General features: G+C 51.1%; 1 protein-coding gene across 1 annotated transcript in view; it reads right to left on the bottom strand.

Moving 5' to 3' along the window:
• Window positions 1-22,733, bottom strand: part of NCAPD3 (non-SMC condensin II complex subunit D3) — a 1,141,478-nt gene that overhangs the window by 676,922 nt on the left and 441,823 nt on the right. The gene's annotated exons all lie outside the window — the stretch shown is intronic.

A 22,733-nucleotide genomic window follows, 5' to 3' on the forward strand; every position in this document is an offset into this window, starting at 1 on the left:
TGGTTGATGTGTGGAAAACAGCATTGGACAACAACACACAACAAAACGCCAAATGCCAGTCGATATCCCCTGCCAGGGGAGTGGGGAATGCCCTTTCGATGCGATGGTCCGGGATTTATGCACACGCATTTCCCCCTTCCCACTAACTCCAAAGGTTCGCAGCAAAATGATCATTCCCATGGGGACCAGGAAGCTCTGGTTTACGGAGCTCCTCCTCCTGTCAGAGACCAGACTCATTCGATACCAACAACACGAATTCTCTCCATAATGAATCCGAGTCAGATCTTACATCCAGAGTCAGTCTCTCTCCACTTACACGCATGGCTCTCGAGTTCTGCTTCCCAGAACAACCCAAAATTAATTCCCAGGGTTCCTTCCTGATTTCATCTCAATGAACTTATACTACGGAATTTTTTCCCTAATCTCACATCACCGGCTGAAATATTGGACATTAAATGATGTCTTAAGTTCTATCTCCACCGAAAAAAGAATATTCACAAAACAGATCAACTACTAGTGTCTTATGGGGAATTTCGTCAAGAGACTGCAATTACGAAAGCCGCAATAGCAATTTCAGCAGTGTGAGAAGTTGGCCTGATGTATGATGTCACTAGTTATAGTGTACACCTTATATCAGTCCAAATACCCTTATGGTGATTGGTTGTAAAGTCAACCTTATAGACCAGCTATCCTAGTGGTAGCATGGACAAGAGCAGTCTTAGGCTAAACGCTGAATGGCATGTGAAGCCAGCTGTGATACCATATATAATCCCTTGAATACCAAATGAAAGGACACCACAACAGATATATATATAAAATAAAGTGTATTTATTCTAAGCAAACCCTCAGCACTCTTTATGAGTTTAGAGGTAAGTACAACACAGTCTTATTAATGCATACAGTAAGTCACACAGGTAAGTAATACAGTTAGGCCCTAGGGGCCACGCAAACCATATACTAAGTAAGTGGTATAAGAACCACTGTCACGGAAATAGAATAGGCCTAGGGAATCGCTGGGGCTACACTACACTAGCGTTAGTTAGGAAGTGGGAGGCCCACGGGATTCGTGTGCAGAGTGGAAACACTCACGCGTAATGCGTAAAAGTCAATAGCAATGTTACAGTTTAGAAATAGATAGATTTAGGACACTTCCGGAGTAGCTAGGAAGTTGAGACTTGAAAACTAGACACTAGGATAGTCACTATCCTGATGAGCACCGGAGTACCCAAGTTACCTAGCCCACAGGCTGCGGGTGCATAGGGGTGAAGATGCGTCGTTTTCGTCGTCGACTCCTATGGATGCCTGAAGAAAGATGCTGACAGGCAGTCAGGGGAGAGTGTCCGGTGGATCCCAAGGCTGGGATCAAGAAGAGAAGAAACCTGCAAGCAGAGGGGACAGAGTCCAGGTCACTAGCCAGTGACCACGTGGAACCAGGAAGGAACCAGGCGATGTCGTGAAGAGTTGCAGGTGAAGGTGAAGCTTGTCGCTGCAGCCAGGAGGACCAGGAAGCGTCGAGGACGACCAGGACCAGGAGGCGAGCTGTCCCACGAAGGCTCTTGCTGTCGGCGGCGTCGAAGTTGGACTAGGACTCACCAAGCCTTGGCAAGCGGAACCCACGAAGAACAAGGGACTTGCTTCTGGTGCAGACCAGGAAGGTCTGGGGTGCTTCTTCTTTGCAGAGAAGCGGGAGCCAGTCTGGAGGAGCCAAACCAGCGCAGAAGATTTCAGGGAGCGTCGTCACAGAGGCCACTAGCCAGCGGGCAAGCAACCGGACAGACGCGGCAAGCAGGAAAATGCTGAAGGGCCCCACGCAGGACTCGTGGAGTGTGGGGGGCTGATCTTCGGTGCAGTTGGTGCTTGGGGTTGGGGCTTCTCAATCCCCGGTGCACAACTTCGAGGGTACCTCAGAAGCTGCGCTGTAAGTTACTAGCCACTTTTCCCAGGTAGCCGGTCCCACGTCGCTCGTCGCCTCCACGGATCTCAGCTCTGCTGCAGATGTGGATGAGGGTCGGAGAAGTCTGGAAGGCAAGGCTCTGGTCGGGCTCTGCAGTCGGTTCCTCGTAGAACGGTCGCAAAGCAAAGGGTAGTCTCTTGATGGTGCCTGTTTGCACAGGGTAGCCACTCCTTGGCTACAAGGGAGATTCTTCAGTCTTCTTCTTTCGTCGAATGTCGAAGGTCCAGAGTTTCTGTTTAGTTTTGTAGGTTCAGGATAATCTAAAGTCTTGAGGCCCAACTCCCACTCTTATACTAATCTGGGGGGCTGGGATACCTGCTAGGTCACGCCTTATGGGTGGGACCTGGGAGGGGGTGGTTACACCCACTTCCCTTTGTCCAGTTTCGCGCCAGAGCTGGGGCTGGAGTGCCCCAGCGCCGGTTTGAACTGGACTATGCAAGGAACACCTTGTGTGCCCCAGGCATGTCTCATTCCTTTCAGCCCACCCTGACCCAATACACTAAAGGCTGTCTGGGGAGGTGCTAGCACCTCCCCAAGCAGGAAACCTATTGTCCAGGCCTCCCTGGCTGGGATCACTCCCAGCAGCAGGAGGTCAGACTTGTGTCTGTGGCAGCAGCATCCATTTTGTGATGCTGAGGCTTTGGTTAGAGTTAAACAGCAAAGTAGGATTTTAACATGTCTCTCCCTCTAGAAGGGAGGGATAATATCCTCATCACCAGAAATGGTATGGGGGTATTATTCCAAAGTGTTAGACACCTTACACGACATGTTTTGATAAAGCCAAACCATAGTTACCATAACCGTTTAAGATTATAAGGCACTTTAAGAGTATATGGTAGGCTATATCATAGAACAGCTATAAGGACATGGTTCCGAAAGCTGCAGACAGGCTCAGCTCATGCTAGAGCACCATCTCACATGTTACCAAGCACTCTGCCTCCAGGATTGTTAAGGCCTGCCATAGGAGTGACTGATAGGTACACATGTGTCTATATATAAGGGTAGATATAGGCATACTATATCTAAGCAAGGGGTGATTACACGACCTTGCCCCAGCTGAGTGATCAGCCAGTTGTGTCTGATTGGAAGGCCAGACCAGGGGTGGCATAATACATGCTGCAGCCCCTGGGAGGCCTAGGGTACACCTATGCCCTGGGTACCTAGGGTACACTGTACAGGGTCCAATAAGGTGATCCTTACCAATTGGTTATGTACCTAGGGTACATGGAGTCCATTTTAAAGAGAGAGCAGACAGCCTGAGACCCTGAATGGCAGGATCTCAGGCCAACTAAGTCGAAAAACCAGCTAGACACTAGGCAAAAAGTTGGGGGTAACCATAGTCAGATATCCACCTTCCTACAAGCAGCAATTCAGGTTTGCCACTCCAACGCTGGCAAATCACAAACAACGAAAGCTAAAGCGCATTCAACAAGAGATGCGTCTACTGTGTTTGCAAGCGTTCCACTAAAGATATATTGTGCTGCGACGTGGAACAGCACCCCCACGTTCACGCAGCATTATTGCCTGGAATCGGCTGACACGGCCGTATGCCAGGCGGTGTTACACCATTTGTTTCAATAAGGGGAGTCTCTTTAGAAAGAGGTGTTTATTCATATTTAAATGCAAATCCATATCGTACTGCTTATTAAGTTTCCCTTTAAGGTTATTTATCTATCTGTTATAGATATGAATGCTTACAAGCACATTTTATTTCCACGTACTATTACTGTCGTCCTCCGCCCACATCCACCTCACGGAGCAGGTGCAAGTCCGTGGGAACAGGACCCACCTGACATAAAATAAAGGTCCTGTGTTTTCGATGCAGCGCAGGGAAGAAGACTTGCACTCTCAAGGATTTATGCCTTTGCATTTTTAATCACATAGTTTTTGTTAGAAGGGTTACACAAGCATGTGACAAAACCTGTCGAGGTCGAAACGCGCAGAACTGATGACATTGCGCATTCTCTTCGGTGGCGAATAATCTAACCAAGGCTCTCCCCACTGCTGTAAGAGGCCTTGCGGAACATCCGAGTTCAGACGCCATTCATGATCCAACATGCACCGGCGGCTGAGTTCGTCCTCTCTGGCGTTCAGAGAGCCCGCCAGGTGTTGAACCACCAGGGTGATGCCCTCATGCTCCAGCCATGTCCAGAGGCGCAGTGCCTCCTGACAAAGGGTCCAGGACCCCACCCCACCCTCTTTGTTGCAATACCACATGGTGGTGGTGTTGTCCGTAAACACCTGCACTACAATTCCCCGAACAAAGTGAAGGAATGCCTTCAGTGGAAGCCGGATCGCCCGCAGCTCCAAAAGGTTGATATGGAGCCGGGACTCCGCCGGAGACCAGAGGCCTCTTATCTCTGCCTCTCCCACGTGGTCCCCCCCATCCCAGGAGGGACGCATCCGTCACCACTACGTGCTCCGGTTGGGGTAGGGAGAGGGATCTGCCACTGACCCAATCGCGGTCCGTGAGCCACCACTGCAACTGTCTCGCAGTGCCCTCTGAGATCAGGACTTGGTCGGACAGGTTGCCCCGATGCTGAGCCCACTGGAACTTCAGGTCCCACTGCAGAGCCCGCATCCACCACCTGGCGTGATGTACCAGCAGGATGCAGGAGGCCATCAGACCCAGCAGCCGCTGCACCAACCTGACCGAAACTCGGGATAAAGGCTGAAAGATAGGAATCAGAGCCTGAATATCCCAAACCCGCTGTTCCGGAGGATAGACCCGGAACTGCGCCGAGTCCAAAACCGCTCCGATGAAAAGGCGCTTCTGGGAGGGACTCCGAAGCGACTTCGGCACGTTGATGGAGAACCCCAGCAAATGCAGGAGGTCGGCCGTAGTCTGGAGGTGGGAGACGACTGCCTGGGGTGAGCCCGCCTTCAACAGCCAGTCATCGAGATAGGGGAAGACTGGAACCCCTAATCTGCGCAGGTGAGCTGCGACCACCGCCATCACTTTTGTGAACACCCGAGGGGCACTGGTGAAGCCGAAGGGGAGCACAGTAAACTGAAAGTGCTCGTGGCCTACCGTGAACCGCAGGTAACGCCGGTGGGTCGGCAGGACGGGGATGTGGAAATAAGCGTCCTGCAAGTCCAACGCTACCATCCAGTCTCCAGGGTCTAGGGCAGCAAGAACCTGAGCTAAGGTGAGCATCTTGAACTTCTCCTTCCGGAGGAAGGCATTGATGCTCCTGAGGTCCAAGATAGGGCATAGGCCCCCTTTGCCCTTCTTGGGAACCAGAAAGTAGTGGGAATAACAACCCCGACCTACTTCTGGGCCAGGAACACGCTCGATGGCCCCCTTGGCCAAGAGGGCCGTAACTTCCTCCTGCAGAAGTAGCAAGGGATCCCCCGACATGCGGTGGTACTGCGGTGGCATGGCTGGAGGGGTCGCCTCGAAGGGGAGGGAGTAGCCCCTTCGGACGATTTGCAGCACCCACCTGTCCGATGTGATGCTATGCCAGTGGAGCAGGTGACGGCGAACTCTGCCTCCCACTGGCGTGGAATGGGTCTGAAAGCTCGGACTAGGAAGGCATTGAGGCAGATGCTGCTGGGGCAGATGTAGGCTGACCGGCTCTCTGTCCCCCTGCTCCACCTTGGCGGAATCCGCGACCGCGTTGAGGTGGTTTCTGCGGCCTGTGGCTAGACTGACGTGTGGGGGTGCCCCTTCCTTGGCCACGAAATGGAGCGGACGGGAAGGCGGTCTGGGAGGTAGAGGCCTGGATAACCACGTTCTCAGGTGTGGGGTGCACCGACAGAAAGCTGGGGTCGCCCGGGTTGGTGGCAGGTTCCGGTCCACAGGAGGGACTGTGGAGGGCTTGGACCAGGTGCCCATCAGAACATCCGTCAGTGCTTCATTAAACTGCAGCAGAGGCTCCGAGGAGCTTACTGGGGGTTGAAGCACTTCAGTGAGGTGGTTAGTCCTCACGGCCACTGCAGGGAGGTCCAGATGAAGGGCTTCGGCAGCCCTGCGCAACACCACAGACTAGGTAGCACCCTCCTTCGTAGCCACGGAGGGAGGAGAGATGAAGCCAGTATCAGGGGAGGTGTCGAGACCACTGGCATCCCCCAGCTCTTCTGCCCAGTCCTGACTTAACTGGCACTGCTGTGCCAGAGGGTCCTCAGACCCCTCGCAGTCGTCCCCGTCATCCGACTCCTGGTAGACAGGCGGAAAGGTCGGAGCCGGGCGGTAGATGAATCGGTCATCCATCGGTACTGGAGATGGCGCCGGGCGGCGCCGCTCCGACGCCGGGCCCGGACTAAACCTGGGAACGATGTCATCCGAAGACGGTGCCGGGGTCGTAAGGTCGACCTGCGGCGACCGGGATCCAGGCCTGGATCCCGCGGGGGCCTGCGGCGTCGGGACCGAAGTCGTCGATGACACTGGGGCCGGAGCCGCCGGCTCACTAGGCCTCCCAGTCGGACCTGCGGGGCCCGAAGGCGCATCGGGACCAGGGACCAGAGCGTATGGGGCCGGATGCGACTCGTGCGGCTCCAACGGAGCCGCACGGGTAGTGCCACCCGAAACCTCAGCCAAGTCGCGCGACCGGCGAGGGGAGTCAGAAGAGCGATGTCGCCTCTTCGACTTCTTGCTGTGCCTCGACTTACCGGCATGCGAGGACTTCGACCCCGACAAGCGGTGATGGCTGCGTCTCCGCGACCGGTCCCTCGACCTCCTCCTCGACCGGGACCTTGAGCGGCGCGGAGCTGACTGCCGGATCTCGAGCAGCTTGCGGGACCGCTCCCGCCTAGCCTTCGAGGTCAAGGCCCGGCAGTCGAGGCACAACTCGGCATCGTGGTCGGCCCCAAGGCAGTAGAGACACCGGCGGTGGTGATCCGTGACCGACATCAGGCGGTGACAGGCGTCGCACGGCTTGAACCCGGGCATCCCTACCAGCACCAGGAGTCGAGTGTGAGAAAGTGGCTCTGTATATACTGTTCCCAAATAGGTACAGGGTGTACAGAGTCCACAGTCCCCAGAGGCTTGGCAGAGGCTAAAGTTAGATATAACCTTACTCTCTAAAGTGGTAGCTTGGTCGAGCAGTAAGGCAGTATCAGAGGACAGTGTAAAGCATTTGTTGTACACACTCAGTCAGCAAATGGTCTCACACACTCAACTGAACTCTAGGCCAATGGTTTATATATAAAAAAATATATGCTGGTTTTATTTTAGAACCAACAATTGGAATTAAAATATACTTTCTCAGAATGAGATTCTTTATATAAATACTTTTGCAATATGCAATTGACTTTTGTAAACAGTTACAAGTGGTTGCAATAGGCAACACTATTTTAAACACAATAATGCTTTAAGTTCAATGGAAGTTTTCATGTTATTTGCCACAGATTACTTTTAGGATTACTTTTGGAATTGCAGGACTGGATCCTAGATTCAGTCCTGGGTCAGTACTTGGAATCAAGTGATAAAAGTCGACTTAATTACTGTGATGATTTTTAGACAATATTTTGCTATTTTAAAAGATGACACTTAGAAAATATTTCATAGAAAACAGTCAATGATTCCCTATGGCAGAAAATTCAAGTTGCAGGTATAGTATGTTCTTGTTACTTTTGTAATCCAGTACTGGGTGCCTAGACTCAGTACTGGGACCTTTATCCAAAACAGGTAAGTAATTACGTTTTCAGATATTATACGATTTTTAAAGAATATTTAAAGATTGCAGAAATTGACACTTAGAAGAAATTTCACAGAAAAACAGTCAATGATTTCCTACGGAAGAAAATTGGGTTACTGGTCAGTACAGTTGCAAGTAGTTTTCAGAGTCAGTGCTGGGCACCAAGATCCAGCACTGGGAGCTCACCTAAGAGCAGGTGAGTATTTTCGTTTTCGTTACTCGGCTGATTTTTGGTGAATCTGTTAAGTTTTGAAAAGTCCACACACAGAAGAAATTTTGGAAAAAAAAGCCAGTCAATGTTACCCTATGGAGAAAATTGAGTTATCGGTTTAAAGGTAAGTACTCAACTGGCAGAGTTAAGGTTCTGGGCATAGACTCAGGGGTCTCCCAGGGTCAGGTAGGTACAGTTAGTTCACCACCAGCGGCACAAGGGCGACCGGGTGCAGAGAGAGTTAAGCCCAATGTTATCCTATGAGAGGTAGGGGGCCTTGGTTGGTGGCTGCTGACTAGCAGGCCACGCGGCTGTGGGAGCTGGGCTCCTGGTCACTTACTCAGGGCAAGTGGGGAAGTAGATAGGTGTAGCACTGCCAGGTCCACTCGGGTGGCTGGGTGCAGGGTGCTTTTGAGCATTCGGGCGCTTGTAGGAGAGTGGCATCGACTGCATAGTTGCCCCCAACTTTTTGCTGATGTTTTGACTGTTTTATGACACTAGCCAGGCTGTGGCCCTGCTATCCAGGACCCCAGTCTATCTGCTTCTTCTCTAAACTTATGTGAGTACCCTAGGTACCTTCCAATTGGATACTGAGGACACCCTATCAGCCCCTTGTAGATGGTACCCTAGGTACCCAGGGCATGGGTCCCTCAGAGGCCTACCAGGGACTGCAACACTTATTGTGCCACCCCTGGGACAGCCATACCAAATTACACCACCAGACCACTACTGTAGTCTGGGTAAGGTGGTGCTTGCACTCCTTACAGGGATATAGGTATCCTGTATCCCACTTAATACAACACATATATCCTCATAAGTCACCCCTAAAGCAGGCCTTGCTAATCCTACAAGGCAGGGTGCTGAGATATGTGTGAGGGGGGACCCCTACCTGAGTAGGGCCCCTCTGCAACCTTCGTAAAATCATTGCTGGGTTGTTTGTAGTGTAGCCATACCATATACTCTTAACCGCATTATAAGTATATTGCGATAGCGTGATAACTTGAGAATGGCTACACAGAACCATATCGTGTTTGGTGTCAAACATGTAGGAATCATACCCCCAATCCAGCCATGGGACTGAGGGCATGATTCCCCCCTGCTAGAGGGGCGATATGGCAAAAGCGGCAGAATCTAGACACCAATTTAAAAGTGCACACGTAGTACAAAATGGATGCTACCCACCACCCACACAACTTTGGCTGCCTGTTGCTGGGCAGAACTCCAGCCACGGCAGCTGGACAATAGGGATCCTGTTGCAGGGAGGTGCTCCCACCTCCCCAGACAGAGTATGTGGATTGGAACTGGGTGGGTGCACCATAGGATGCCTTTCAGAGTTGCACGTAGGCTTCTCCAGTGCCTACATTCTGCATACACCGCCTGGAACCGGTTCAGGGGCATCCTGTCCCTGCCCTGGCGGGAAACACACAAAGGGGAGAGGGTGTAGCCACCCTTTCCCGCCTGACCTCTCATCGGTGGGCTCTGATCTGGACACTCCCCTAATCTTTGGATAAAGGTGAATACTGGGTCCCCAGAGCCTCAGATTATTCTTGAACTTCACAGACTTGAACTTCGACTTGCTGCCGCACAGCTGACTGAAGAAATCTCCCTTGGGGTAAAGGAGTTACCCTCCTGCTTGGCAGGCACCTGAAACACTCCAAGTGACCCGGTTGGAACCTCGCTGCTCCTACGGACATCGACGACTCTTTCCTACCTTGAGGTGGGTTTCCAAGCATCCCAGAGGCCAGTGAGTGTGCACAGCAAAGCTCAGCACCGTGGACCCCATGGGTGCCGAGATCCCCAATACCCCAGGACACCGGCCACCTCTTGCACAGCACACGAACCCGACAAGTGGGGATGTTGTACTTTGGCCCATTATTGAGCCAACCTCTCAGCATCATCTGTGCCAAAGATCGACATCCTTGCCCACTCCCGCGACCCGTGGGCGCATCTTTACGCACGCCAAATTGCTGCCTCCCGCGGTCGCTTGTCTCTCGACTTGTGGGCCCTAGCGGATGTCAATCTTCGATTCCAAGAGTACCCCTGGTTGCTCCAGGACTGCTCTTCAGTCTCCTCGCTGGAGACCTCGCTCAGACCTCGTGGGTCTGCACCAGTAGCAGTTTTGTGTTTCTTGCTTGGGTTGCGGTTGCCAAGGCTTAGTGGATCCAATCCGGACACTAACACCGCAGCAACCCTCATCCTTCGTGGGACAGTCGCCCTTCAGAAGCTGGCCTTCCTTGACGCCTCCTAGACCCCGTGGCTGACGATCCAAGCTACACCACTTCCACCTGGAAGCACCCGACATTGAAGGGCTCCTTCTCTTGAGCCCCCTTGTCACTGTGCCGTGACTCAGATTCTGTCCCCTCTGCTTTCAGGTCCTTCTCTACAAGATCTACATTTTCATTCTTCACGACAACGACGACGCTTCTTGCTAGCAGCAGTTCTTCACGTTTTGCCATTGAAAATCAGCCCGCGACCCGACATCGAAAACGACCTATGCACCCGGCTTCCCTGGGGCAGGTAACAGTGCTACCTCGGTACTCTCGTGGGTGTGGGCTCTTCAAAAGCTTAACTCTAAACTCTTGAACTTTTGCTAGAAGTGTTTTTAAACTTGTAAAATTCAACCGCGACATTCTCCATAGGCTTTAATAGAGATCCCGACAGTAGCTTTAGCCACTGCACGCGTCTTCCGTGGGTCCCCTTCCTCAGTACCTTGGGTGGTTTCACAAGGGGCCAGCGACCCTAAATGCCCTAGGCATTGTCTATAGAATTGTCGTGGTTCTTATACCACTTTTTTTGATTATATGGTTTGGTCCGCCCCGGGGCCCTGTGTTTCCAGTGCTATTTATTGTAACTATCAATGCTTGTTTGAATTGTATCTTCACCTCTAGCCTCATAAAGAGACTAGTGGGGTTATTCCTTGAATAAATACATATATTTTATATATATATACCTGTGAGGACTACACTTTCATTTGGTTATTCAAGAGGTTATCTATGGTAAAAACAATAAGCTTAACACTCCTTCAAGACTAAGCCTGAAGGCTGCTCTCCACAGCTACCACTAGGATAGCTTTCTTTAAAGGTTGTCTTTAACCTATCACCATAAGAGTCGAATTGAACTGGTACACGGTGTCCCCTATAACTAGAGGACAGCATATGCCAGGCCAACTTCTCACAGCGCTCATTTGATTTCAATGGAAAATCTCCGGTTTAGAAAAAGACTGCAAGCTCGGGAACGAGAATTCTTCAGGTGCCACCACCACTTCGAGAGGTAAGTTGGGTAGTTGAAGGATAGGTAGGTACCCCGGGATTGGGCACAGGGGGCCGCGGGGCGCCGGCTGCAGGGGTGCCTTTTGGTGTCGGGAAATCTTACCCTCTGTTGATCGCGGTTGGGGGGGCACCTTGTTCTGGGGCTGCAGGCTTCTTCAGGAGTGTCGAGGGAGGACCTTGGGTGCCGGACTCGGGGTCACAGTCGCCGTGGGGACGTCCTCGTGGTCTTTGTTCACTCCGGCACAGGCCAGGCTTGGCTGGTGCAGAGTGTGCTGGGTTTGCGGTTCCGGGCTGCTGCCAGGGATTAGAAGATTATTTTGAGTAGAGCCTCTACTCATGGGAGTCCCAGGGGCTTAGAGTCAAAAGGTAGCCAGGTCCTCCGGGGTTTGTGAGGTTGCTGGCCACAAAAGATGCCGGGTTGGAGCAGGAGCAGGTTCGAGGATCGACAGGCCGGTAGGGCTGGGGCCAAAGCAGTTTGTGTCTTCCTCTTCTTCGCAGCTGCAGGGCATTTCTTCTTTCTTTTAGCTCCTCTTCGGATTTTGGAATCTAGGATCTGGGGAAGGAAGGTTCAGGGTGGCCCTAAATACTAGGTTTAGGGGCGTTACAGGTAGGTGAAGGGCAGGGACCAATGGGTTCCTGTCCTGGGGTGGGTACACCCCCTATCCTGCCTCTCTCCTGTGGGAGGGGGGCAGTAGCCTAGTCTTGATTGGGTAGGGCTTCCCATCTTCAAGATGGCGAGAGCCCGGAGATGTGCTTCACCTCGCCTACCCCACCTGAGGGGTGGGGTTGGCAGGCAGGCACATCCCCTGTCCTTATTTGGGGTTTGCGGCCAAGCTTCCTGCCAGAGTGGGGGATTGCAGTGGCCTGGGGAAGCTCACAGAGGCGGCATGCCTTTGAAGCTTCCCCCTGCCCGTCCTGGGGGAGGAGATTTAGCACCTCGCCCAGGATGTGCATTGTTGCAGGCCCAGGAGAGCAGGGGCTCTCCTACCCAGGGGTCCAGCAACATGTCTGCTGTGTGGCAACCTAGGCAGCCTCAGAACAGACATGAATTGTAGGTTAGGTTTTAGGGGGCATCTCTAAGATGCCCTCTGAGGTGCTTGGTACATTAAATCCCACACTGGCATCAGTGTGGGTTTAATGTGCTGAGAAGTTTGATACCAAACTTCTCAGTCTTCAGTGTTGCCATTATGGTGCTGTGGAGTTTGTGTTTGACGAGCTCTCAGCACCATGTACTCTTAGATGGCAGCACTGCACTTACAGTGCCCAGGAATGGACCTGGGTACTGTAGGGGCACAGGGCTCCTGTGCCCACACCATTGGCATAGGGCACCCAGCTAGAGGGGTGGCTGATATATACCATGGCAGTGTAGGTGATGGGCATGGCACAGAGGGATGTGTGCCATGTCGACTCTTTGTTTCGTCTTGCACCCAGACTGCAAGGGGGTGGGAGTGTGAGAGTGTGAGAGTGTGTGAGTGTGTGAGAGTGTGAGAGTGTGAGAGTGTGAGAGTGTGAGAGTGTGAGTGAAAGTGTGAGTGAAAGTGTGAGAGTGTGAGAGTGTGAGAGTGAGAGAGTGAGAGAGTGTGAGAGTGTGAGAGTGTGAGAGTGAGAGTGTGTGTGAGAGTGTGAGAGTGAGAGTGTGTGTGAGAGTGTGAGAGTGTGAGTGTGAGTGAGAGTGAGAGAGTGTGAGAGTGTGAGAGTGTGAGAGTGTGAGAGTGTGAGTGAGAGTGTGAGAGTGTGAGAGTGTGAGAGTGTGAGAGTGTGAGAGTGTGAGAGTGAGAGTGTGTGTGAGAGTGTGAGAGTGAGAGTGTGTGTGAGAGTGTGAGAGTGTGAGTGTGAGTGTGAGTGAGAGTGTGAGAGTGTGAGAGTGTGAGAGTGAGAGTGTGTGTGAGAGTGTGAGAGTGAGAGTGTGTGTGAGAGTGTGAGAGTGTGAGTGTGAGTGTGAGTGTGAGAGTGAGTGAGAGTGTGAGAGTGAGTGTGAGAGTGAGTGTGAGAGTGTGAGAGTGTGAGAGTGTGAGAGTGTGAGTGAGAGTGTGAGAGTGTGAGAGTGTGAGAGTGTGAGTGTGAGTGAGAGTGTGTGTGAGAGTGTGAGAGTGTGAGAGTGTGAGAGTGTGAGAGTGTGAGAGTGGGAGAGTGAGTGTGAGAGTGTGAGAGTGAGTGTGAGAGTGTGAGTGTGAGTGAGAGTGTGAGAGTGTGAGTGAGAGTGTGAGAGTGTGAGAGTGTGAGAGTGTGAGAGTGTGAGAGTGTGAGAGTGTGAGAGTGTGAGAGTGTGAGAGTGAGAGTGTGTGTGAGAGTGAGAGTGTGTGTGAGAGTGTGAGTGTGTGTGAGAGTGTGAGAGTGTGAGAGTGTGAGTGAGAGTGTGAGAGTGTGAGAGTGTGAGAGTGAGTGTGAGTGTGGGTGTGAGTGTGAGAGTGTGAGTGTGTGAGTGTGTGAGTGTGAGAGTGTGAGAGTGTGAGAGTGTGAGAGTGTGAGAGTGTGAGAGTGTGAGAGTGTGAGAGTGTGAGAGTGTGAGAGAGTGTGAGAGTGTGAGAGTGTGAGTGTGAGTGTGAGAGTGTGAGTGTGAGAGTGTGAGAGTGTGAGAGTGTGAGAGTGTGAGAGTGTGAGAGTGTGAGAGTGTGAGAGTGAGTGTGAGAGTGTGAGAGTGTGAGAGTGTGAGTGTGAGAGTGTGAGAGTGTGAGAGTGTGAGAGTGTGAGAGAGAGTGTGAGAGTGTGAGAGTGTGAGAGTGTGAGAGAGAGTGTGAGAGTGTGAGAGTGTGAGAGTGTGAGAGTGTGAGAGTGTGAGAGTGAGTGTGAGAGTGTGAGAGTGTGAGAGTGAGTGTGAGAGTGTGAGAGTGTGAGAGTGAGTGTGAGAGTGTGAGAGTGTGAGAGTGAGAGTGTGAGAGTGTGAGAGTGTGAGAGTGTGAGAGTGTGAGAGTGAGTGTGAGAGTGTGAGAGTGTGAGAGTGTGAGAGTGTGAGAGTGTGAGAGTGTGAGAGTGTGAGAGTGTGAGAGTGTGAGAGTGTGAGAGTGTGAGAGTGTGAGAGTGTGAGTGTGTGAGAGTGTGAGAGTGTGAGAGTGTGAGAGTGAGTGTGAGAGTGTGAGAGTGTGAGAGTGTGAGAGTGTGAGAGTGTGAGAGTGTGTGTGAGAGTGTGAGAGTGTGAGTGTGAGTGTGAGAGTGAGTGTGAGAGTGTGAGAGTGTGAGAGAGAGTGTGAGAGAGAGTGTGAGAGTGTGAGAGTGTGAGAGTGTGAGAGTGTGTGTGAGAGTGTGAGAGTGTGAGAGTGAGTGTGAGAGTGAGTGTGAGAGTGTGAGAGTGAGTGTGAGAGTGTGAGAGTGAGTGTGAGAGTGTGAGAGTGAGTGTGAGAGTGTGAGAGTGTGAGAGTGAGTGTGAGAGTGTGAGAGTGTGAGAGTGAGTGTGAGAGTGTGAGAGAGAGTGTGAGAGAGAGTGTGAGAGAGAGTGTGAGAGAGAGTGTGAGAGTGTGAGAGTGTGAGAGAGAGTGTGAGAGTGTGAGAGTGTGAGAGTGTGAGAGAGAGTGTGAGAGTGTGAGAGTGTGAGAGTGTGAGAGTGTGAGAGTGTGAGAGTGTGAGAGTGTGAGAGTGAGAGTGTGAGAGTGTGAGTGAGAGTGTGAGTGAGAGTGTGAGAGTGTGAGAGTGTGAGAGTGTGAGAGTGTGAGAGTGTGAGAGAGAGTGTGAGTGTGTGAGTGTGTGTGTGTGAGTGTGAGTGTGAGTGTGAGTGTGTGAGTGTGAGTGTGAGTGTGAGTGTGTGTGTGTGTGTGTGTGTGTGTGTGTGTCAGTCACAATGAGTGCTGCAGCCCTTAGAGGCATTCCCTGGTCACAACGCCCTGGGTACCTAGGGTACCATTTACCAGGGGCTGACATGTGGCCAGGGTTTGCCAATTTGGGTTTTGTGTGTTTAGGGAAGGAACATAGGCCCTGGGCACCTGATTGGCAGGAGTCCAGGGCACACTCAGTCAAAGTACATTCAGCAATTCAGCAAAAAGTTGGGGCATACCTTGTAAGAAAGATGGCACTTTCTCACATCGAGGTCGACTCGAAATACGAACCAAAAAAGTTCAAAAAGTTTAGTCAAAAAGTGACTAAAGGGTATGCTCTTCCCAGATCTGAGCTTACTGGTGCGGAAAATAGAAGAACTGACGTCAGCCTGCGAGGGCCGCGTCTAAGTACTCCGACGACGTCATCCCAGCAATCACGACACCGATGACTTGACACGGAGCCGCAGACGATGCCTAGCAACGCGCAAGGGTATTGCTGACGAAAAATCTTTACGGATTTAGCCTGACGCCTGGGGATATTCTAAGGTAAGGAATCTTACTAACGTGTTTCTTTCAGATAAATAAAGTTACTTTTTTGGGGGAGTTTTATGTAGCGCAAACTCGACCAGAAGTTATCAGAGCGCTTTACATGAACACCAGTTGTGTTACAGACTAACACATTCATTTTCGTAAACCTTTGTTAAATTTTGTTTTTGTCAATTTGTCTATAACTGCAGTTATCCAGTGTTGATATCTTTCATAGATTCACATGCGACCTATCCTCCTCCCCGGAGAGGCTCCCCTTATAGCTAAGGATGTTAGTACCACTTGTGCTTTAAAATCTGAGGGACTCAGCCTCTCTTGGGAGTGTTCCAGAGGGTGCTAGCGCCGGATTGGCTATAGTTCAAGTTTGGTCCTTTTCCAAAAAGAACATAGACTATTAAACTGATGGCCCATTGCCATTTTTGTCTGTGATAGTTCTACAAACTACTTCAATATGATACCGTAGGACTCTCACTTTGACGACCGGGAATGATTCAAGATTGTGAATCTATGAAAGATCCAATACTGGAGAAATTAGAATAGCTGCAAATGTCGCAATATATGAATGCCACGCACAACAAATGACGCATGAACTGGGAACTGATTTATTAGGAGAAATTGTGGAGAAGGATATATTACAAAATACACAGCTCAGGAAGGTCTTACACAAGGAAGGAGATAAGTCCAGCAGAATACTGTCCTGGCTTTTGAAGCAAGAGATGGCACTTGTCACCATCACTGTCATCAGAAAGAATGGGACCTTGTGGTCAACGCACAAGAGCAAATTAACAAGATATTTCCTGAATACTATAAACAAATGTATGTGTAGCCCAGGACTCCTGATGGAAAGGCAAAGTTCCCTGTTTTGGGAAAACAAATGATATGCAGCTTGATTCAAGAGCAGAGGGACCCGTTATATGACCCCAAAAAAGTAGCATAAATTAAGGAAGCTATAAAAGCGCTCAACACCTCAAAGACACTGGAAACAGAAAGTCTTCCGGCAAAATGGTATTAAGCAAATCCAGATTTACTGGTAGACTAATAATTGGAATTATATCAATAAGCGCTTGACTAAAAGCTATATACAAACAACAAAATGCTGTATAAGATTATGAGAAACGGCTGAATAGATTGATTGAAGATTTGGTACATGAAGATCAAAATGGTTTCATAATGGGTAGAAGAAGTGCACTAAATAAATGGTTGGAATATGTGAAGGAAGAAATAGAGAATAGTGAAGAAATATTGGCCCTCATGTAACTAGATACAAAGAAGTCCTTTGATCGGATGGTACATAAGTATCTGGGTAGTGTTCTCAAGGCAATGAATTATGGCTACCATTAAATTAAAGCAGGATGATTACTGTATGTAATGCTGCTGGATAGGGTCCAAATGAACATATCAGAAGAGCAGGAGCAGGAAAGAGGCACGATTGCCCTCTGTCATCCCTGTTTGCGCTGGCTATAGAGCCTCTGATCGGCAAACTTCAACAGGCACTGGACACTTGGGCTATCCAGAGCTGGACTTGGACACATGTGGTGTTGCTGTATGTTTACGACCTATTGGTATGCCTAACAGACCCAGCTGTCTTTTTTGGGGATACGGATGCATGAAATGAAACAGTTCAGCAGGCCAATAGGGATTAGTGTAAACAAGCAAAAGTCAGTGTTATTCCCACTTAGGGCACTGAGGCAAGTAACCAAGGACAAACCAAAGAGGGCAGATATTCCATAGAAAGATTTCTTTAGGTATCTGTGTCTTATAATAGCAAATTCAAAACGTAAATGGCTGGAATTTAACTCAAAAACATTGATATCAGACATGCAGATAAATGCAGACTATTGGACAGCACTGCCATTGTCAATGACGGGTAGACTAGCAATAATAACAGTTCATGTTGCTAAGATGCCTGTATCTACTTCAGTGCAGCATGTGTAGGAAAGTAGGGCCTTTCTGACACAGATACTCCCACTTTTTGCCTGTTGTCTGAGTTTTGACTGTAGATCACTAGGATCCTGCTAATCAGGACCAAGTGGCAGTGCTCTCTCCTCTAAATTCTATGTTAAGTACTTTATACACCCTAAAGAACAAGTTACTTACCTTCGGTAACGCTTTTTCTGGTGGATACAGTATCTGCCTGTGGATTCCTCACCTCGTGAATATCCCCTGCGCAGGCATTCCACTGAACTTTTCTTCCCCAGCACTCCACGTCGACGTGGGCGACGTCATAATGCATCGGCTCCGCTGACGACTCCGTTCGACGTCACCGGAGCCATAAGAAGCCCACGTCGGCGTGATGACGTCAGTTCCACCCCTTTTTTCCCCGTGCCTTCGAGGCGAACAGGTGGACTAACGACAGACTCAAAGTATACACAGTATACAATAAACCATAACATATATATATAAAATATGCAAAGGAAAGGAATGCAAAGAAAAACAAGCATTTCCTACAACTGTACCATACAGCAAAAACACATATCTACAAGACCTTTTTCATGGTATATGAAGGTGGACAACGGGGAGGCGGGTGGGCCAGTGAGGAATCCACAGGCAGATACTGTATCCACCAGAAAAAGCGTTACCGAAGGTAAATAACTTGTTCTTCTGATGGATACATCTGCCAGTGGATTCCTCACCTTGTGAATAGATTCCCACAGCAGTCCCCACTCCCGGAGGAGGGTGTCCACCTTCCTATACCAGAAAGTCTTGCAAGACAGAGCGCGCGAAGTGGCCCTCCCTCCTCATCTCAGAGTCCAAGCAATAATGCTTTGCGAAAGTATGGAGGGAGGCCCAAGTCGCGGCTTTACAAATGTCTGACACCGGAACACCCCGGGCCAAAGCAGACGTAGATGACTTAGCTCTAGTTGAATGGGCCCTAATGCCCTCAGGAGGGGTCTTACCAGCCAGGGCGTAGCAGATCTTGATAGCCAGTATTATCCATCTCGACAGCGTGCGCTTCTGCACCGCTTTACCCTTAGAACGACCAACGTATCCAATAAAGAGCTGGTCATCAAGGCGAAAGTCCTTGGTTCTGTCCAAATAAAAACTCACAGCCCTCTTCGGGTCCAGGCGATGGAGTCTTTCCTCCTCTTTGGAAGGATGAGGAGGTGGGTAAAAAACAGGGAGTGCAATGGACTGCCCCAAATGAAACGGAGTGACAACTTTAGGCAGGAAAGCAGCCCTGGTCCTGAGAACCATCCTTTCAGCATGTAAGGTAAGAAAAGGAGGTTTGGAACTAAGAGCTTGAAGCTCACTTACCTTCCTTGCCGAGGTTATGGCCACAAGAAAAACCACCTTAAAGGACAACAGCCTCAAAGGACAACTATGTAGAGGCTCAAATGGGGACCCCATTAGAAAGGTTAAAACAAGATTAAGGTCCCACTGAGGCATTACAAATGGAGTAGGAGGAAACATGTTTGTAAGGCCCTTGATGAACCTCAGAACAACCGGAGATTTAAATAGTGAAGGTTGATCTGGGAGGCACAGAAATGCCGATAAGGCCGAAAGGTAGCCCTTGACCGTGGCCACAGCACAGCCCTGCTGAGCCAAGGAAAGAGCAAACTGGAGCACATCGGAAAGATGGGCTTTTAAAGGGTCAATGGATCTCTCTCCACACCATTTAACAAACTTTGACCACCTGTAGGAGTAAATGGACTTGGTGGAGTGTCGCCTGGCCGATAAAATAACGTCCACCACATCAGGTGGGAGAGAGAAGGAACTCAGGTTGCCCCGTTCAATCTCCAGGCATGAAGGTGTAAGCTCTGGAGGTGGGGGTGTAGAACCTGCCCCTCCGACTGCGAGAGGAGGTCTGCCCTCAGAGGGAGAGGGAGCGGAGGGCACGAGGAGAGGTGGAGAAGATCTGTGTACCACACTCTTCTTGGCCAATCCGGGGCGACCAATATGACTTGGGCCCGGTCTTGGCGAATCTTCCTCAGAACCCGAGGAATCAAGGGTATGGGAGGAAACGCGTAAAGGAGTTGCGAGCCCCAACTCAACTGAAACGAGTCCCCCAACGCCCCCTGCATCGGATACTGGAGACTGCAGAATGACGGGCAGATCCACCCGAGGAGTCCCCCACGTCCGAAAGACGTGACGAACTACCTCCGGATGGAGCCTCCACTCGTGGTCGGCGGAGAACTGCCGACTGAGACTGTCCGCACGCACGTTCAGCACCCCGGCCAGATGATTTGCCATCAGACAAATCTGATGGTCCTGAGCCCAGGACCATAGACGCAGAGCCTCTCTGCAGAGACAAAGAGACCCCACTCCTCCCTGCTTGTTGACATACCACATCGCGGTCATGTTGTCTGTCAGGACTTGAATCGACTGACCGCGAAGGAAAGGGAGGAAGGCCTTGAGCGCCAAACGAATCGCCCGCAATTCCAGAAGGTTGATGTGAAGCAACCTTTCCTCTGGAGACCAAAGACCTTTGATCTCCAGGTCCCCCAGATGCGCACCCCACCCTAAGGTGGATGCATCCGTTATCACTGTGGCCACCGATGGAGGCAGATGAAAAGGCTTTCCTTGAGACAGATTGCCCTCCACGCTCCACCAAGACAGATCCGCTGCAGCTTCTCTGGAGATCCTGATCGACTCCCCGAGATCCCCGTTGTGCTGATACCACTGCTTGCGGAGGCACCACTGGAGCGCCCTCATGTGCCAGCGTGCATGGTTGACCAACAGAATGCAGGAAGCAACCAGACCGAGCAGGCGAAGGACCTTCAGAACTGGAACAACCGCTCCATTGTGGAATAAAGGGACCATCTCCTGAATGTCGAGAATCCTTTGAGGTGGAGGGAATGCTCGACACACAGTAGTGTCCAGTACCGCCCCTATGAACAGGTTGCGTTGAGAGGACACCAGGTGAGATTTGGGCACATTGACCGAAAAACCCAAGTCGAATAACAGCTGAGTTGTCACCTGCAGATGACGCTGCACCATCTCTGGGGACTCTGCCTTCAGAAGCCAGTCGTCCAGGTAGGGGAAAACCGGAATCCCCGACCTCCTGAGATGAGCAGCCACCACTGCCATCACCTTCGTGAAGACCCGAGGTGCGGAAGTAAGACCAAACGGGAGGACCACAGACTGGTAGTGTTGCGACCCAACCGTAAAACGGAAATACTTCCTGTGCGACTTCAGGATTGGGACATGAAAGTACGCGTCCTGCAAGTCGAGCGACACCATCAAGTCTCCTTGCTGCAACGCTTGAAGAACCTGCGCAAGGGTCAGCATCTTGAATTTCTCCTGCTTCAGGTAAAAATTCAAGATTCTGAGGTCCAGGATTGGACGCAATCTGCCGTCCTTTTTGGGAATCAGGAAATACCGGGAGTAGCATCCCTGACCCCTTTCCTGCTCCGGAACCACCTCTATTACACCCTTCTGAAGCAAGGCTAGAACTTCTTTCTGCAGGAGAAGCAGATGGTCTTCCGAGCAATAACCTTGGCAAGGAGGGTAAGGGGGAGGAAATTCCCGAAAGGGAAGGGCGTACCCAGTCTCTACGAGGTTCAAAACCCAAAGGTCTGTTGTAACAGATTTCCAACCCCGTAGAAAGTAGGACGCCCGACCCCCCACAGGTCTTACATGATCCGGGATGGAGGATCTAGGGCTGCTTCCCTGAAGCTTCATTGGGAGCAGAAGAGGAGGAGGAAGAAGAGGGGTTGCGCCCAGAACCTCTCCGACCCCTTTGTCTCCCTCTATAGGACTTATAGAGGGGATTCTGCTGCAGTTGGGGCTGCCGGTAAGAGCGAAAAGACGATCTTCCAAAACCCCTAAATTTTCGAAAAGACGAACCCCTAGCAGGAGCTTGCAGTCCCAAGGATTTCGCAGTCAACCTGCTGTCCTTAAATCGCTGCAGGGCAGAGTCTGCCTTTTCCCCAAACAGCTTCTGTCTGTCGAATGGCAGATCAACCAGCGTAGCTTGCACATCAGCTGAGAACCCAGAGGTACGGAGCCAAGCCTGCCTCCTTGCGGCAACAGACGACCCCATGATCCTTGCCACAGAGTCCGCAGTATCCAACCCTGATTGGATAACTTGTCTGGCAGCCGCCTGAGTGTCCGCCACAACCTCCAAAAAGGACGACTTATCCCCCTCAGGCAACTTAGGGGCCAAAGACTTAATGGAGTCCATTAGCGCATGCACATAACGCCCCAACAGGCATGTAGCATTAGTTGATTTTAACGCCATACTTCCAGTGGAAAAAGTCTTTTTGGCTGCCTGATCAACCTGTCAGCTGGAGACTGGGGGAAGGCACCCGAAGCATGCTTGGAACATGAAGCCTGCACAACCAAGCTGTCCGGAGATGGATGAGTTGACAAGAAATCAGGATCCCCTGGTGCAACCTTGTGCCTTCTTGCCACCTGCCTACACACCGCCGGAGATGAAAGGGGTTTCTTCCACACCTCCAAGACCGGCTCCAAGATGGCCTCATTGAAAGGCAACAAAGGCTCTGATGTTGATGATGGAGAATGCAACACTTCTGTAAGCAAGTTGGATTTGTACTCCACAGAAGGCAGCTGCAAATCCAAAAGTTCTTCCGCCTTTTTGATCACTACATGATAGGGAGCCAATTCCTGAGGTGGAGAAGACCTGGCAGATGCATGCTGCCACTCTGGGGTTGTATCCAATCCACTAGCTTCATCAATGCCTTCAAATTCATCTGAAGAAAACTCAACCTCACCTTCTTCCACATCTGTCCGATATCTCCTTTCCTCCAACAGCCTCTGGGCCTCCCTCCTCGACCGGATCCGGGGAGCCGGCGTCGACGTCGTACGTGGCGTCGGAGGAGCCAAAGGTACTGGAGTCGGCGGCGCCATAGGTGGAGTCGGCGGCGCCGGACGCGGCGCCGATGGAGTCGGCCTTGGCGTCGAGGAAGGCTCCGAAGTCCGCTGGTACTTCCGAGGTCGAATCGGATCCCCAGACGGCGCCGGAAACTGCCAAGATGGCGCCATCGGCATAAAGGGCATAAAGGGGGCCTGAGCATACTGCTGTGGCACCCCCAGTGTAACAGCCATCGAACCCACGGGACCAGTTGGTGCTCCGGATGGGTAGGCCGCCCTATTAAAAATGCCATACATAGCGTTTAAGAAATTGGTAGAATCTGTACCTGGAGCCAGGAACTGAGGAAAAGGAACAGGCCCTGTATCCTCTTGTGGAGTCACCGGCGTCGGCTCCGCAGTATCTTCAACCGGAGCCTCAGACTCTTCAGGCACCGGAACAGACTCTTCCTGCTCCTGTTCATGCATGGAAGCATCCGACTCCACTCGAACCGGAGTCGATTCCTTAGACGGATCCGATGACCGCGTCGGGGACTGAGCCGGAGTCTGCTTCTTCGAAGGAGAACACCTCGGTGACTTCAAAGGTGAAGGAGAAGG

This window comes from Triturus cristatus, chromosome 3_2 (assembly GCF_964204655.1).
Source record: "Triturus cristatus chromosome 3_2, aTriCri1.1, whole genome shotgun sequence".
NCBI lineage: Eukaryota > Metazoa > Chordata > Amphibia > Caudata > Salamandridae > Triturus > Triturus cristatus.